The sequence below is a fragment of the Panthera onca genome, chromosome C2, assembly GCF_046562875.1.
Source record: "Panthera onca isolate mPanOnc1 chromosome C2, mPanOnc1 haplotype 2, whole genome shotgun sequence".
Lineage (NCBI taxonomy): Eukaryota > Metazoa > Chordata > Mammalia > Carnivora > Felidae > Panthera > Panthera onca.
This window is the reverse complement of record NC_138347.1, coordinates 49,916,938-49,933,067: the sequence shown is the minus strand read 5'-3', so window position 1 is coordinate 49,933,067 and position 16,130 is coordinate 49,916,938. Positions and strand designations below refer to the sequence as shown.

Genomic DNA, 16,130 nt, shown 5'->3' with positions numbered 1-16,130 from the left:
CTCTGTTTCTCTTTGACACCACGTAGGAGCTGTCTACATTACACAGCATCCTTACACTTCTTGCAACACCATTAATTCTTTTGATGATGATAAAACTAGGACTGGGCATGCAAAGAGTTGATAGTCAAAAATTGTTTTCTATTAATTGAATTGAATGGTATGAAAAATACACTGTGAGAAGTAGTAGAAGTTGTTGGAAATAAAGTAATATATGTATCATTCCTATTTTCTTCCTCTTCTCCTTTTCTCATTAAGTATAATTCCTTTTTTTTAATTTTTTAATGTTTATTCATTTTTGAGAGAGAGCATGAGCTGGGGAGAGGCAGAAAGAAAGGGAGACACAGGATCCAAAGTAGGCTCCAAGCTCTGAGCTGTCAGCACAGAGCCCAACACGGGGCTCAAACCCACAAACTGCAAGATCATGACCTGAGCTGAGTCAGATGTTTAACCAACTGAGCCACCCGGCCGCCCACATTAAGTATAATTTCTTATGTGGCGGTTACTGTTGCTAAACTCTTACCTGTATTATTTTACTTAATCCTTACTGCAAATCTATGGGATATGAACGAAGTAATCTGCATTTTAGAAATGAGGCCACAAAGGGTCAACTTGTAGGTAGGGGAGGCAGGACTGTAGTCACTTGAGTCTAGAGCATTTTCCTTTACCATTCTGTTTAGAGAGGTTGCCAGATGGAGGACTGATGAGCATATGCCCAACCACTCAAATCCTGGAATGAGAACAGCATGTGCATGGATCACCAAGAAGTTCAATGGTTGTGGAAACAAGATATGGGATAACAGGGTGCAGTGGTTCAATGCCCAGGCTTTAGAGAAGTAACCAGCACTACTGCATCTGAATGCTACTTTTGTTCAACTAGTGATCTTGGGGAGATTATTTCTCATCCCCAGCCTCAGTTTCCTCATCTGGACAGTGTTGTATTAGCTACTATTCATATTATTATCTTATTTCCTGGATCCCAAAAGGTCAAGTTTTTCTAGTTTGATGTCTCTAAAAATCAAGATGTGTCATATAGTCAATATGAAATAATCTTTTCATCTAAAAGGCAGAGGAGTAAGATGCAACCCAGTTGTTTTATTTCCTGAATAGAAGAAACTATGCACCTAAAAGATGTTTGTTCATGGACTTGTTTGAGTTCTTTGCATTGGTAGCATCACATGCAATTTAATTTTCACTAAAATATGGATCTCTAATTGTCACTTAAGTGTCGTCAAAAAAGGGCTATAAGGCAGCTTGAATATGCAGAAGACTGTCGCATCCAGGTAATGCAATTAGAGACAGAAGACATTGCCAGTGTTTCAGAATAAATCATAAGACTTTTAAAGGTAGCGAAGCATAGCAGGCTGATTCATACATCGTGAAGGACTATCACTGGAGCGCCAACATCTGCCTGACAAATGCTTCTACTAGGTTTTTAAGAGAAGCTATTAAACTTCCAACAACATGTAATTCAATTAAGAAAAAAAAATGGAACCATGAATTAACAAGAAGCAAATGCAAACAAAACACCTTGAAACGGCAATGTCTATCTCTAAAGAAACTGAACATGAGTTATGAAAAGCGACATGCCAAGATGAAACTACACAACTTCCAATAGCCTAAAGAAAATCAGAAGAATCATTTGATTCTGACTGTAAGGAAAACTTGAGCTCCAAGTTCACTTGTCATATTAAAAAAGATAAAAATATATAATTGCGTTGAGATAATCTACTGTTAACTGATAAAACAAATGGTTATATTTTGTACCCACCTCCAAGTTTCACGAAATTAGTTTTATGTCTTATAGTAGATAGCATCTTTGAGACACAGTAATGTAATGAATGTTATCATTATGAGTGTGTAGAGGTATATTAGTTTCCTTATGGCTATTGTAACAAATTACCATAAAATGAGTGGTTTAAAACAACACAAATATATTATCTTGCAGTCTAGAGACCAGATGTCCAAAATGGGTCTTACGGGGCTAAAAATCAAGGTGCTGGTAGGTCTGCCTTCCTTCACGGAGCCTCTGAAGAGAATCCATTCCTTTCTCTCCTGGCCCCTAGAGGTCGCTGTCATTCCTTGGCCTATGACAACTTGCCATCTTCAAAGACAATAATCACAAAACTCAGATCTCTGCCTCCACTGTTTGTCTTCTCCTTGGACTGTCCTGCCTCCCTCTGTCCCTTGTAAGGACCCACTAGGATATTACGGGATAATCTCTCCATCTCAAGATCTTTAACAATCACACTACAAAATACTTTTTTGCTATATGAAGCAAAATAGTCACAGGCTCTGAGGATAGGCCATGAGTGTGTTTCAGGATTCATGATTTTGCCCATCGCAAGAGGTAAACTAGAAGTAAATTGCGGAGGATTTTGTTTACATGTCAGGCATTTGGACTTTTGGCCATAAGCGGTAGAGTGTCAATAAAAGTTGTCATCTTCTTCCTGAATCCATCCTTTCTCTACCCTATTGATGTCTCTACTATCATCAATTCTCTGTTATCGTCATTTTAAATTCATATTCAGTGTTTAATTTCACGACCCGGGGATTTTTCCTGCTGCTGTGCTCTGTGTCTGTAAGTCTTTACCTCTCCTCTCCCTTTTAATTATTCTTATTGAGAGTAGTATTTTGAAAGGGAGACTCTATACTCGTAAAAAGCCTTCCTAAAATCAAAATTTATTAGATGTAGATATATCACTACCCCCTATTCCCTTTCAAATTGTTCTTCATAAAATTTAGAAATCTAAATATGTGGCACAGAGTCGATTTGTTTAGAGAAGGCAGCTCCATGTTTAAAATGAAAGGGTGAAACCACAATACTGGGTCTAGGCCTGGAGACACGGATGGCCACATCCTGAGGACTGAGGGCATCATTCTGGTTAAGTCCAATTTTAAAATCGCTTTAGAAAGCTCTATGGAGACTGAGGCTAACTCTTAACACCATCAACACCATCAGTAATCAATGAACATTTTTTTTCATTTTCTTCAAAAATAAGAAGTAAATGAAAGGAAATGAAAAACAAAAATTTATGTCAATGAAACTTTTAAAGTTTCCAATTTAAACATTAAAGCCAGGAAATGCAAGTTAAGTATCTCAAGGGAACATTAGCTTGTTCATATTTCATGTGCTTCATTTTAAGGTATAACACTTAACAGTATAATTAGCAATCAAAAATATTTTATCTGTTCACTGTGGGTGTTTGATGTTATTATGAGATCCTTGTTTTTTGCATTTCCTGACTCCTGTGTTTAAATGAATAACCTTAATGTTGCATTATTGTCGTGTCTTGCATTAGTTATTGATGGCTTGTAAATGAAATAGATGCCCTGGCAGGTCTTTCTCCCTCCAACTTCCGTAGATAATTTCTGCAGACACACATTTTATGAACCAATATTACAGAAGCTCTATAAAAACCATAATGGAAAACAACACAATTCTTGCTGAAATGTATGGGGGTTCTAAAAGGTTTTTTACTTTGTAACAATTATGTTGAATCTCTTTGAAAGGTTGTTACTTGTTTTGCTTCTTTATGCCATCACATCAATTTTACCTTGTGCTGAAAACATATTTCAAAAATTAAAGCTCCACAGCAATTTCCAACCTATCGAGGGCTTAAATGCAGCCTTGTAAGAGCTGCGTTATGCTCTTTTCTCTAAAATCACCAAAACCCCTGGTAAAGGACAGTGAGTTAGTACTTAACGATGTGCTAATTATGAAAATGATTTCTTTGATATTCATGATTTTTCATTGAAACATTTCATTTGCAAACAGCAAAGTGATAGCAGTTAAAATGCCAAAGATATTTCTAATTAAAAATTTTACCAATTCAAGACTCTAGATTTCAAACATGAGTCAGTTTATCAAATGTAAAAAAAAAAAAATCCCACAAAACAGATGCAATGTGTATGAATCCATCTCCTCACAAGTCAGCTAAGAAAGATTTATGCCACATCTACTTGTCCTCAGGCAGCTCCTCACCTTCCAGCCCCAATGGAGAAGAGTATGCAAGGTTCAAAATTCCACCTGCCATCATTTTCCTGTCTAAATCCAAACACTGTTATACTAAAATACTCTTATTCCTCATAGTGCACTGATAAAAATTTGGACATTAGTGGTTGTTGAATCCAAAATTATAAAAATGATGAAAATATCTGTTCAATGTAAGAGCGACTACGAGAAAATGACTTTTTGGCCAGATCCTGTGATTTTACTGGCACAATGAGCCCATGGAAGAGCACAGCTGCTTAATACAGTTCTGGGCTGGCAGTTGACTTTGACAATGTCTCTTAATCTATCAATTCAGGAATCTAAGAAAGAAATGCTAACTTTTTCATCTTAAGTGTTTACATTTCTTAGTTCAATTTTGATCTTAGAAACCTTTAGTTATGACATATAATTATGATACATAATACAAATGTATACAAATATACTTCCACTAAAATTCCTATTATTTCAGCCTCTGATAAGAAATTATAGATATACTAACTATATGTGTTTAAAGGGAGAGGAAAAGGGGTAGTATGCCTAGTTCCAGATCTCAAGCAAATGCTTGCAAATATTTTCCTAAAATCATTGCTCAATAATTTATTATTTTGATGTATATAACACCCCAAATATATTTTCTTGCTCTATGGTCTACTGTATCTTAATGGAGAAATCAACAGGTTTGCATGAGGGTACTCATTAAAATGTACAACTGCTTTTGAAGTGTAAGTTAGTTGTGGGAAGACAGGGGAGAGTCTTTCAAGAAAGATTTCCGAGATTTCCTCTTTTTGCCCAATTTTTCTCCCAGCACAAAACCAGTAGCCCTAATTAACATGAAGCACCTGAGAGAAGATGGGTTATCCTAGAGCAGAGAACAGCAAAATTTTTCTATAAAAGCTCAGATATAAATATTTCAGTCTTTGCAGGCCACTTATAGTCTCTGTCACATATTCTTTGTATTTTTGTTTGTGGTTTTTCTTTCCAAGAACACTTTTTTTAAGTTTATTTATTTTGAGAGAGAGAGAGAGAGCATGTAAAAGTATGCATGCCTGAGTGGGGGCAGAGCAGAGAGAGAAGGAGAGAGAGAATCCCAAGCAGGCTTTGTGCTGTCAGTGCAGAGTCTGACATACCTCAATCTCTCATGAACCATGACATCATGACGTGACGTGAAACCACGAGTCTGATCCTTAACCAACTGAGCCACCCAGGCATCCCTCAATAACACTTTAAAATGTAGAAACCTGGGCTCTGTGCTCTGCTCAGCGCTGAGCCTGCTTGGGATTCCCTCTTCCTCTCTCTCTGCCCCTCCTCCACTCATTCACATGTGCTGTCTCTCTCTCTCTCTAAGTAAGTAAACATATAAATACATACATACATACATACATACATACAGTATGAACCATTCTTAGTTATGGGACATAATTTAGCCAGGAAACTAGAGTTTGCCATCTCCTATTACACAGGAAAGGAAAACCCTACAAAATTTACATCCCCACAAGATTAGGTATGGTTGCCTAATACTGTAACTGGGTCACAACAGCACCAGGGTTCCAGAGATCTCAAACAGACCAGGGTGGGGAACTTGATGCTAGTAAATCCAGAGGCAGAGAGATGAGTCACAGTGAAACAAGAAAGGAATTTATTTTAGTTAGGCCAGCACTGGGAAGACAGTGGGCTAGTGTCCCAAAAACTGTCTCCAAAGTGCTAAAAATACTAGGTTTGTGTAAGTAAAGTGTGACAAAGGTAGGCAGGTCCATGCAACTGGGCAGTAAAGGTCAGGTTGATCACTGTCATGGGGTAAGTCACATGGGGTCTTGCTGATAATGGGTCAGTCATTACTGCTGGGGGGCGGTGATTAGTCTCAGTCCCCATCATGGGATGCTTTGCCCACTGGGTCTTTTGCCTGAGTTAAGAGATAAGATGGAAGGAAAGACGAACTCAACAGTTAGAAAGTAGAGTGAGGTCACGATGGAGGCAATTAAGGTGTCAACCGGGTCCTCTTGCAAGACAGCGATCCTTTACTGCCTAACAAAGCACTCCAAAATTCAAAAGCACAATGGCAATTATTTATTTTGTTCACACATCTGCAGTGTGTACTGGGCTCTGTGGGGATGGCCACCACTGCACCACATGGCTGCAGGGCTCAGCTGATACTGGAGTAGCAGCTTCCACAATGACCCACTCAGTCCTAGTCAGAGGTTCAGGCTACCAGTTCCTTTCCAGTGGGTTCCTCCATGGAGTTGCTTAGGTTTCCTCTAGAATGATGACTGCGCTCTAAGAGGGTATGTTCCAAAAGACAACTAAGCAGAAGCTGTATCATTTCTTTCAACTAGCTTCACTACATCTTCTCTGTTGTAGTCACAAGTCCACCCAGTCAAGGGAGCAAACACACACACCCACCTCTTGATAGGAGGAGCATCAAAGAAAGGAATGCTAGATGGGAGAAACTGTTGTGGCTATTTGGGAAATATGCAATCACACGGTATCCAAGCAGATTTTAAAAGGATTTTAAAAGCAGATTAGTTTTCCTCTCCTTGGTTCTGGTGTAGGGAAATTTGGGGCAGAGTTAAGTTAATACAATATGCCTTTATGGTATAGTCTTAGAGAAGCCTTTGAAGTACTCCACAAAATTTTCTACACGTCTAATATGTTCAGTTGCAGGACGTACATTTGGATACTAGACTCCATAACTTTCTTTCACCAAAAAAAAAAATGGCAGAAGTCAGCTCTTCCACTTGTGTAAAATGAGGTAAGGAGGTCAAGATATATCAGCAAAACAAAAGAGAAGCATATGTTAGGTGGATACTTTCCCCTTCTGGATAGTTTCTAGAGGAGGCTAAAAATTTACTTAGTCTGTAACTTAAAAAGGACATGGGATCTCTTTAGGACATTTTACTTGGGAGTCTAAGATATTAGTAGGCTTTTTTATTTGAGGTGTTTTTCACTTTCAGTAGCTTAAACTTACCTGTAAATTGCTTCACTTTGCAACATTCCAATATTTCCTTATATGTTGGGATATTGATCTGGGCACATGGCTATGAGTGACCAGTTAAGCAGTGTGCGGCAAGGAAAAGACAGGTTGTGGTATGCACCACCACCCATCTCAACAATCAATTTAGAACACTACAACTTTATCAATTGTTTAGAGGTCTATATCTATTGAGCAGCAAACCATGCACTTCATGTTTGTTGAGCTTTGATTTGATTTTCTCCTTTTCAAGGGGGAAGCTGATAGGCTTAATGGACACATCTGTGTCATACTGAATTGTTAGGGTAATGCAAACAGCTTAAAAACATGTTTGCTCTAAATATCTGAACAAGCCAGTCTTAACTGAATTAAAAATTTTAATTTTTTTATTGAAGTATAATATACAATGTTATATTAGTTTCAAGTGTATAATATAGTGATTCAATATTTCCATACGTTACTCAGTGCTCATCACAGTAAGTGTCCATTCATCTATTGATGAACAATTTAGGTTGCTTCCATATTTTGGCTATTGTAAATAATGCTGCAATAAACATAGGGTGCATGTATCTTTCTGAATTAATGTTTTTGTATTCTTTGTGGATAGCCAGAAGTAGGATCACTGGATCATATGGTATTTATATTTTTTCTTTTTTAAAGTAACTCCATTCTGTTTTCCACAGTGGTTGCATCATCTGCACTCCCACCAACAGTGCACAAGAGTTCTTTTTTCTCCACATCCACACTAACACTTGTTATTTCTTCTCTTTTTGATTCTATCCTGACAGGTGTAAGGTGATATTGATCGTGGTTTTGATTTGCATTTCCTTGATGATTAATGATGTTGAGCACTGTTTCATGTGTCTCTTGGCCATCTGTATGTATCCTTTGGAAAAATGTTGATTCAAGTCCTCTGCCAATTGTTGATTGGATTGTTCGTGCGTGTGTATTGAGCTGTATTTCTTCTTTATATATTTTGGAGATTAATCCCTTGTTGGATATATCATTTGCAAATACATTCTTCTATTCTGTAGGTTGTGTTTTTGTTTTGTTGATGGTTTCCTTTGCTGTGCAAACGTTTTTGTTTTGTTTTTGTTTTTGTTTTGGTGTAGTGCCAATAGCTTATTCTTGTTTTTGTTTCCCTTGCCTGAGGAGTAATATCTAAAAGAATGTTTCTACAATGGATGTCAAATAAATTACTGCCTGTGTCTTCTTCCAGTAATTTTATGGTTACATGTCTCACATTTAGGTCTTTAATCCATTTTGAGCTTAAGTTTGTGTGTGGTTATAAGAAAGTGGTCTGGGTTCATTCTTTTTCATATGGGTATCCAGTCTTCCCAGCACCATTTTTTGAAAGGACTGTCTTTTCCTCATTGTATATTCTTGCTTCCTTTCAAATTAAAACTTTTAAGATGACTTTATAGATTTTAAAACACATATTCCCTGTAGCTCAGACGATTGAAAATGTGATACTATTAACAAATTTTCTAAATAGGAGAGACTCAAGAGTAGAAATCAGATTGGGAACAGAAGCTGGGAACTTGCTTTGAAGCTACTTAGAAAAGAAATCAGACGCATTTTATATTGTGTGTTTATTGCTAAATCTTAAAATTATCTTTTTGAGAAAGGCACATGGTTTTAAAACAGATTGTATGTTTATTTGGGAGGCATGGGGAAGTCTTTGGAGAGTATTGGGACCTAAGTGCCCCTACCACCAAGTCATGCTTTGGCATTTTAGGGAGAAAAAATAATTTTCCTACTACCCTCCTAAATTTTCACTGGGTCCCTTATAACAAAAGACAGATTAACAAGAGAGAAACAAACAGAAGTTTATTATCATGTATACCTTATGTAAACATAGGAGATCTCCAGGGGAAAAAATGAGTAACTCTTTGATGTGGCTTAGAATTCAGGCTTAAACACCATCTTAATAGGGAAAGTGGAGGGGGAATGTAGGCCTCTGAGGGAATAGTAAATGATTTTTAGGAAAGATAAATGAGCCCCTAGAAGAATAGGTGTGGTCGTCTGTGACCAAGTTTGTCTGGGTGTGATGTCACTTCTATTCTCCTGTCCTGTGATGAGTCAATCCTCCCTGAATGATATAACTCCCTGGGAGGGATTCATGACAATTCAGTTCCCATGAAAAGATCTGTCTTTGGACAGATAAGTGGAGCTCAGGGGCAGCCTCTCCCTGCATGTGCTGCTTTTCAAGAGCCTGCAGCTAAAAACAGTCAATATACCAAAGAGTATTTGGAGGTGGTGTGTCCTGAACTTCTAGAACCATATTTTGGGTAGGCATATTCTGCCATTTTTCATCATTAACTCTGAAAATTGATAAATTTGCCAATATAACAAGAAGGGTGTGACAAATTAAATAACACTTTGGCCTTTTACAAACATCCCTTTAGAGGCCTTCTTGAAGTCTAAAATACATTTACATTTTTTCAATATCCAATATGTTGTCAACCCTACCATCATCACATAATGGAAATAATTCTCAATAATTCTTCTTTCGATCAGCATCGGAAAATCAAGACACTCAAGATCTCATCCAAGAATACGGTCATTAACTTTTTGTTGCATTATCTAAAGGCCTGGCAAGAGAAATGATATTAAAAGTGACCATCTGAGAATATGTAGTCCATCTAATTCACAGGTCATATATTAAACTCAATCCTATCTTTGGATCAAGATATAGAGCCAGAAAGCTATATAAATGAACCACATTACCCTACACCCATGCAGAATCATTTTCTCTGAGTTATGCCTCAATATTCAGCCCTAAAATTATATATAGGGTCCAAATGAGAGAAAAACATATTGCATGCTACCATCGTAATATAAAACCAAGGTAAAATTATTGCCTTTTAGATTACTCAGGCCCTCTCACATTGAAATTTTTAGAATAGGAAATACAATATTTCCTTTTCAATATGACTTAAGGTTGCCTGCGAATGGCAAGGACATGGTTTAACCTAGAACTATGTTCATTTAAGGTAGCATGGAGAAGTCTGAAGGAAGGTAAAAGGACCTAACACCACCACCCCCCCCCCCGAATCAAAAATAATGTTTCTTTTAGCATTTAGTACCTGGGAGGACCTCTGAGTCAAGATGACAAGCCAACCATATGTGTTGATTATTTTTGTCTCTGAAAAATTTACTAAATTAATTATAAGGGAATAAAACATAATAACTAAAACTGAGTAGTGGCAATCCCAGGGCATACCAGATCCATTGTTATTTCTTAGGGACCATTCTTCATTTACTTAATTACCTTCTTGAGCCATATGGGCATTTGACTGTATAGACTGTCCACAACAAAAAAAGGAATCACAAAGGGAAGGTAGTACAACAAAATGATGGTGCAGGGAAAAGAAGCAACTGCTCAGAAAAGTAAGGTTGGAAAAAGATACGGCTGAAGTGGAGGTTGGAATTTCTAAACACCAAGACAAAGATAAGACATGGGGGTTAAAAAAAATGAGTGTTAATTAAAAGGCAGGATCCCACCTCTTTCTATCATCATCTGGCACCAAAATATCTATTCCTTGGACCAAAAAATTAAAAGTCTCTTCTCTAAAGGATTTCCCAAGACCAGAAGATAATATCTCAAATTCTGACATTTTTTTACAGTTGTAACAGTCACATACCTGCCCAGCTGCACTAAAGTAAACTTATCAAAAGCCCCATGGGGCACCTTGGTGGCTCAGTCAGTTAAGAGTCCAACCTCAACTCAGGTCATGATCTCACAGTTGGTGAGTTTGAGCCCCCCTCCCCCCACCCACCCACCTCCCACCGTCAGGTTCCCATGGATTCTGTGTCTCCCTCTCTCTCTGCCCTTCCCCCGCTTGCGCTGTATCCCTTTCTGTCTCTCAAAAAATAAATAAATGTCAAGAAAAAGAAAAAAAATTTAAAGCCTCAACTGAAATTTATATTGTTTTATTTTTAAATATGAATTGGCAGCAAAGTATGAAATTTTGATACCAGCTGCAACATGAAACTAATGTTAGAGAAATGTTATTCTAGAGGAATAGGGCATAATTTAAGGAGTAGAAGAGAGCATTAAAATAATGGAAATAATGTCCTCAGAAATAAATTAGTGTATATAAAAATAAAGATGATAGATGATAGATACTGTGGCAGGAGGAGAGGGCAATCCAATGTCTCCTGAAATTAAAAACAGATAGCATCTTTTTAAAAGTTAATAAAAATCATTGAGAGATAAAAATATTAAAATATTACCCCCAAAATAAAAAACAAATACAGAAAATGAAAGAAGATATAAAAGATATAAAGAGTGCATCAGTATAACATCCAAGAGGTCCAATATCTAACCAACTAGAGTTCAGATGATAAGACCAGATTAGACAAAGATATGAAAATCATCAAAGGAAAAATGCATGAGAATTTCTCAGAATTGAAGGACATGATCTCAGGATTGAAATAGTAGACTGAGGGCTCAACATGATAAATGGAAAAATACCTGTATCTGGACACTTTGTTGTGAAATTTTGGAGTGCCAAAGATAGAAAATTCAAAAAGCTTCTGGGGGGATTAAAATTTACCCATAAATGAAGGAAAATGAGAAACAGAAGACTTATCATCAATACTAGATGCTAGAAAGTGGTACAGCAGTGCTTTCAAAATATGAGAGAAAATGACTCTTAACCTAGAGGGAAGTCCCAAATTATAAGTTTGAGTCAAGAGCCAGTCTAGATTGTTAGAGCAGGAAAACCAGCTAGTGGTTAAGGATAGTGGCCTCACAGAAAGGGGGTCAAGAAAGAATATGTAATATAAACAATATTTTTTTAATGGTGTTAGGATACAAGAGGAAAATAGTGAAGAGATTGGAACAGGGAATTTCAATGTACAAAAGCCTGATTGACTTTTCAATTTACTATTCTCATATAGTCAGAATAATGTGAAAATGTATATTAGCTATCAAAATTTAAAACTAATCTACAGGCCAAATTCAGAAAATATGTATTTTATATAATGGAATACATTTTCATCAACCTTGATTTTGTAAAAATAAAAATGACAGAAGTTGGAAGAGGAGGGAGAGTGGATGAGAAGGGCACAGGTACTAATACCCTCGTCTTACAAAACATGGAGTCAAGAGATACAGTTTACAGTTAATGTAGAAAAAAATGATGCAAATATATAAATTAAGATTAGAAAGGTAGCCACTAAAGGATTGAAAAATAATAACATAATTTAATGAAAGCATGGAGGCACTGATGGGGCACACTGGATAGCTAAATCCTTGCTATCATGGCAGAAAATAAATAGAAGCTGTCAAAAAGTAATTCATCAAGAAATAATAGTGTAATCATATTATTTAGAAATGTTAAGATGACAACTCAGACTAAGAGCTGAAAAAATTAAAAATGGATACTTGTGGAGAGGAAGACTGTAGTAGGTAAGCTTTGTTTTCATCATAAATAGTTCTACATAACTTTTTATTTTATTTTTTAAAAGTTTGTTTATTTTTGACAGAGGCAGCACGAGTTGGGGAGGGGCAGAGAGAGAGGAGAAGAGAGAAAATCCCAAGCAGGCTCCAAGCTGTCAGCGCAGAGCCTTACATGAGGCTCAAATTCACAAAACTGTGAGATCATGACCTGAGCAGAAACCAAGAGTTGTATGCTTAACCAACTAAGCCCCCTTGGCATTCCTACATAACTTTATTTTTAAATAGTTGTGTGTATTTCTTTGACAATTAAACAATATAAGATTAATTCAATACCTGTAACTGTCAAAATGTACTAATAAAGGTACTAACATTTAATATATTAATCTCTTAAATTCTATGGCTTCAATTTATCTCTCTTGTACCCATTTACTTCTGAAGGTTAGCTAGGGGGTTTGAGACCTACACACTATTTTTTAGACGTAATTTTATCTAATACATTTCTAAAATATCTAAGACAGAACCTCTGAGGTTCTAAAATTGCTGATCAAAAATAATTTTCAAACCGTAAATGTATCTTCCCTCAAGAATTTCACAAACAAAAGTAAATTCGCCTAATGAAATAATGAGAAATACTTATAAGTGTATGCATAGAATTATGGAATGAGGATTAACCCACTTGGTAGTTCCTGAGAGATAAGTTCTCAAACTTGGCTATACAACAGAATTGCCTGCATTTGAAAAAATATACCCTATTAAATTAATTCTCTGGGGCCCCATGTGCAGGGTTTTAAAAATAGCATCCAAGTAAAATGCCACCAAGACTAAGAGCCACTGTCCTAAAAAGGGGGGCTATTTTTTTAGTGTTTCCATAAGGAATTGCTTCTCAACATTTCTGGGGTAATTTATATGTTTCTTTGGAATCAGGAGAAAAATCAGTTGAGAAATGGAGAAAACAGGAAAAAGTATAATTCTCTTGTAAGAACCAAAATGTAACAATCAACATAGAAACACACTGGTTCAAAAGAATCTAGGGGCGCCTGGGTGGCGCAGTCGGTTAAGCGTCCGACTTCAGCCAGGTCACGATCTCGCGGTCCGTGAGTTCGAGCCCCGCGCGTCAGGCTCTGGGCTGATGGCTCAGAGCCTGGAGCCTGTTTCCGATTCTGTGTCTCCCTCTCTCTCTGCCCCTCCCCCATTCATGCTCTGTCTCTCTCTGTCCCAAAAATAAATTAAAAAAATAAATTAAAAAAAAAAAAAACGTTGAAAAAAAAAAAGAAAAAAAAAAAAAAGAATCTACTAGTCAAGTGGAAAGCAGGAGCAGGAAACAGTGACAGGAGACTCAAAAGTTGAGGTTGACACTTCTGAGAACCAAACAGGAGCAGGAAGAGAGAATTTCCTTATCTACTCCAGCAGTATTGTTCATGGCTATGGTCATGTTGTAAGTGTGTGTTCATAGCCCTGTTAGCTACTAACAGTGAGCCATGCTTGAAGATAAAGTAAATATTAATCAATTTGTGTGCATAGTACATTTTAAACAAATCCTATATGAGTTATCTCCTAAGAAATAACAAGTTTAAGAAGCAAAATAAACGCTTACGTTGGCAATTTTGGCACATAATGCTACAGTGAGTGATGTTCATTTTACTCGGATTCAGAATGTTACCTTATTTGAATATAACCCAGTATTCTTCACTGGTGTTTATCTGTGTTTGAATATGTACTATAGGCTAAAGTGCTTTATAAATGCTACTAAATTTAAATTTACTTCATTTGTATTTGCAATGATTTGTTTATATATCCATAAAGACTATGTACAATGTTGGAAATATTTTAAGGATCATTTACGATTTGTAGAATTCCCAAGAATTCCAATTTGTCATTGGCAAACCCCAAAGATTAATATCTGTTAGGAATTTAGAAACGTCACACATTTCCTTTATGCTAAAAGTCATTGTAGTAGTGATTGTGGGTGTTTTAAAAAACCAAGTCTTTACATTTCTTTCAAGTGAGAACTTGTTGACTAATGAGGGCAATGGGCTTTGGGAAGAAGTATGTGTGTATGCTGTGGGGGTGAGTGTTGTATTGATGGAGCTATGGCCTTGGACCAAGGAGGAAACAGCTGCACAACTCAGGAAAAGGTCTACGTGGGTGCAGTCTCTAATGAAGAAACTAAGGCAACAAAATACCAGTCGTCCTCCTGAATTCACAGATCTGAAAAAAACATATGTAGCAGCCATTATCTCCTGGTGCTTCACTTAGTCAGCTTTTCCACCATTTCTACAACAAAATAATCGAGTTCAGACCTCACAAGTATGTTCTAACAAGAGTCCCTTTACCTGTTAAGAGGTGGCCATACCTGTAGCAGAGAAATATCCATCCATTTTTGATGATGTGCTCCCTCTTCTCCATTGAGTTTGTAATTCTTTTAATTAAAATTTTAATGAAATCTGAGATACAGAATAAGAGTAGAGGTAATTAATATTTAATATTAAAAATGTTAGTGCAGAAAAAAGTTGGTGAGTCTTATTTTCTTTTCTCAAAAATTGGCAATCATATACGCTACTGTGTTTATCTTGTCACCTTATCCATCAAAGAATCTGAAAGGTAAGTACTACAATTAGTCACAATAAATGACGTAAGACATTTGTTTAGCGTAATTGATTTACCTTCCTTTTTATTATTCATATTTTGATAGTTCTGCTTCAAGTGTTTATCATGGTTCTGAGCTTTGCTAACCTACCTCAGTGGAGTACTAAGGAGTAGAAGAGAACACACATTTTTTGAAAACGTAATATTCCATATAGTTTCCATACTTTACTTAATACAATAATGCTATGAGGTTTATATTATTATTCCCATTTTATGGATGAGAAAACAGATTCAGGTGATTTTAATGAATTTGAAAAGCAAATAAAAGCTAATTTTCTGTAAATCCAGAGCTGGATTTAAACCATAGATGTTTCTTACTGCAAAGCCCATATTCTTTCCATGGTGCCACAACACCATTTCCCTGCAGTTACTCTCAGAGAATTGATGAAGGATATTTTATCTGTTTGTGATTATGCTATTAGTAAAGTAGGTAAATTCTCTCTCCCTCCCTCCCTCCCTCCCTCCTTCTCCCCCTCTCCCTCTCCCTCTCTCTCTCCCTCTGTCTCCCTCTCTCTCTCTCCCTCTCCCTCTCTCTCCCTCTCTCCATCTCTCTCCCTCACTACCCTCCCGCTCTGTCATATGCACACACTAAACAATACTGAGCAAAAAGATTCAAGATACAAGAAAAACAGAACATTCACACAATTGGTTCTGAGCCCCTGCCTGACACCTGCTACAATGACATTTTTGTTCACTCTCAAATCAACCTAGGAAAGCTGCGTAAATGGACATTAGGTCCAGAGGACCATGCAAAGCAAAAGAGAGGGCAAGAGCCCCCTATTTATGCCCTCTGAAATCAGAGGTGGAGGACCATGGTGTGTGGTAATGTCAGAGGTTTCTCCACAACTGTGACATATGAGAAGACTGAAATCATTCTCATTTTCTCTGCGATGCTGTGGATCTATCCGAAAAGAACAAAAATTGAACAATTTACCTTTCTGTTGCTATCCTGCCCAAACAGAATGTGATTATTAAACTTTGTGAGAAGGCAATCAGAATGAGTGAATGTGAAAATGAAACCGTTAACAAATAAGCCTGAAATGTAAGTTGGTAAGGGACTTTGAAATATAAGTTGGCTACAAATGAAACTTCTCCAGATTCTGATTATTATGGCCTCT

The 16,130-nt window shown here is 36.8% G+C and overlaps 1 long non-coding RNA gene across 1 annotated transcript in view; it reads right to left on the bottom strand.

The window, feature by feature from the left end:
* Window positions 1–14,725: 14,725 nt before the first annotated feature.
* Window positions 14,726–16,130, bottom strand: part of LOC144617410 (uncharacterized) — a 440,770-nt gene continuing 439,365 nt past the window's right edge. The window contains exon 5 of the long non-coding RNA XR_013557894.2: window positions 14,726–14,810. This is a non-coding gene — a long non-coding RNA (uncharacterized LOC144617410). The remainder of the gene's footprint in view (window positions 14,811–16,130) is intronic.